The 2,500-nt window shown below is 46.8% G+C and overlaps 2 non-coding genes across 2 annotated transcripts in view; both read left to right on the top strand.

Moving 5' to 3' along the window:
* Positions 1 to 54: 54 nt before the first annotated feature.
* Positions 55 to 1,963, top strand: LOC125240389. Its single transcript, XR_007178615.1, has one exon. It is a non-coding gene; the product is annotated as a small subunit ribosomal RNA (ribosomal RNA).
* A 472-nt stretch (positions 1,964 to 2,435) lies between these two features.
* The window catches only part of LOC125240382, a 157-nt gene continuing 92 nt past the window's right edge, over positions 2,436 to 2,500 (top strand). The window contains exon 1 of the ribosomal RNA XR_007178608.1: positions 2,436 to 2,500. This exon is cut by the window's right edge and continues 92 nt beyond it. This is a non-coding gene — a ribosomal RNA (5.8S ribosomal RNA).

Below are 2,500 nucleotides of genomic sequence, written 5' to 3'. Positions count from 1 at the left end.
CGGCGCTAGTGTATTTCTGTCGTTGTGTCTGACACGCGACGAAAACACGGCAGCTCCCTGGTTGATCCTGCCAGTAGTTATATGCTTGTCTCAAAGATTAAGCCATGCATGTCTCAGTGCAAGCCGTATTAAGGCGATACCGCGAATGGCTCAATATATCAGTTTTGGTTCCTTAGATCTTACTCGGTTACTTGGATAACTGTGGTAATTCTAGAGCTAATACATGCAATCAGAACTCTGACCAGTGATGGGATGAGTGCTTTTATTAGATCAAAACCAATCGGCGGAGGGCCTTGCGTCCGAAGTCGTAACATTTTGATGAATCTGGATAACTTTTGCAGATCGCACGGTCCCGTACCGGCGACGCATCTTTCAAATGTCTGCCTTATCAACTTTCGATGGTAGTTTCTGCGACTACCATGGTTGTCACGGGTAACGGGGAATCAGGGTTCGATTCCGGAGAGGGAGCCTGAGAAACGGCTACCACATCCAAGGAAGGCAGCAGGCGCGCAAATTACCCACTCCCGGCACGGGGAGGTAGTGACGAAAAATAACGATACGGGACTCTTACGAGGCCTCGTAATCGGAATGAGTACACTTTAAATATTTTAACGAGGAACAATTGGAGGGCAAGTCTGGTGCCAGCAGCCGCGGTAACTCCAGCTCCAATAGCGTATACTAAAATTGTTGCGGTTAAAAAGCTCGTAGTTGCATTTGTGCTCCGCGCTGTCGGTGCGATTCTTTAGAATCGATACTGACACGTTTGCGGAGCATATCGTCGGTGAATCGTATGTAAAAGTACGGTTCAATATATAAAAATCCTATCGCGATGCTCTTCAGTGAGTGTCGAGGTGGGCCGACAATTTTACTTTGAACAAATTAGAGTGCTCAAAGCGGGCTCAAAATGCTGCTTGAATATTTCGTGCATGGAATAATAGAATATGATCTCGGTTCTATTTTGTTGGTTTTCAGAACTCCGAGGTAATGATTAATAGGGATAACTGGGGGCATTCGTATTGCGACGTTAGAGGTGAAATTCTTGGATCGTCGCAAGACGAACATCAGCGAAAGCATTTGCCAAAGGTGTTTTCATCAATCAAGAACGAAAGTTAGAGGTTCGAAGGCGATTAGATACCGCCCTAGTTCTAACCGTAAATATGTCATCTAGCGATCCGCCGACGTTACTACAATGGCTCGGCGGGCAGCTTCCGGGAAACCAAAGATTTTGGACTCCGGGGGAGTATGGTTGCAAAGCTGAAACTTAAAGGAATTGACGGAAGGGCACCACCAGGAGTGGAGCCTGCGGCTTAATTTGACTCAACACGGGAAATCTCACCAGGCCCGGACACCGGAAGGATTGACAGATTAACAGCTCTTTCTTGATTCGGTGGGTGGTGGTGCATGGCCGTTCTTAGTTGGTGGAGCGATTTGTCTGGTTAATTCCGGTAACGAACGAGACTCTAGCCTGCTAAATAGGCGTCGTCATTTAGGTGCGCGCGGCCGTTCGCGGTCGCGCAACTCACTGGCGACGTATTAAAATTCTTCTTAGAGGGACCGGCGGTTTCGAGCCGCACGAGATTGAGCAATAACAGGTCTGTGATGCCCTTAGATGTCCTGGGCCGCACGCGCGCTACACTGAAGGAATCAGCATGTTCTCCTTGGCCTAGAGGCCCGGGCAACCCGTTGAAACTCCTTCGTGCTGGGGATTGGGGTTTGCAATTATCCCCCATAAACGAGGAATTCCTAGTAAGCGCGAGTCATAAGCTCGCGTTGATTAAGTCCCTGCCCTTTGTACACACCGCCCGTCGCTACTACCGATTGAATGATTTAGTGAGGTCTTCGGACCGACACGCGGTGGCTTCACGGCCGTCGGCGTTGCTGGGAAGTTGACCAAACTTGATCATTTAGAGGAAGTAAAAGTCGTAACAAGGTTTCCGTAGGGGAACCTGCGGAAGGATCATTAACGTGTTAATACACAATGACAAATTGACGTTTGCCTGTAGTGTATTATACAAAAAATAATCCGTTACCAAACAGACACACGCACAACACAACACACATATGTGTGACGACAGTTTTGATGTCGCACGGGAGTGATCGATGATCACGCGTCGCGTTTGTTAAGCAGTTTTGGGAATTTGATGTCTACTATGGAGAGACTGGCTTCGACCGGCATAAATCCGCGCCGTTACAGCGTTACAGTGTTATCCATGGACGTCTGTCTTGTAAAACTCGCGCGATCGTCAACCGTGTCAGTACGTCATCTGTGTGATACATATATGTGAGTGTGTGTGTGTGAAAATTTATGTATGCGGTAATTTTTTTTTTTTTATTTCATTTTTCGCAATGAATACATTTTTCTTAATAATATGATGTGTATATTATATTTTGATTTTTTTACAACACAAAACCAGTGTGTAATAATTAAAAACTATTACCCTGGACGGTGGATCACTTGGCTCGCGGGTCGATGAAGAACGCAGTTAACTGCGCGTCATAG

Source organism: Leguminivora glycinivorella, chromosome 27 (genome assembly GCF_023078275.1).
Source record: "Leguminivora glycinivorella isolate SPB_JAAS2020 chromosome 27, LegGlyc_1.1, whole genome shotgun sequence".
In the NCBI taxonomy this organism is placed as follows: domain Eukaryota; kingdom Metazoa; phylum Arthropoda; class Insecta; order Lepidoptera; family Tortricidae; genus Leguminivora; species Leguminivora glycinivorella.
Note: the sequence above shows the minus strand (reverse complement) of the source record. Positions and strands in the feature narration are given on the sequence as shown.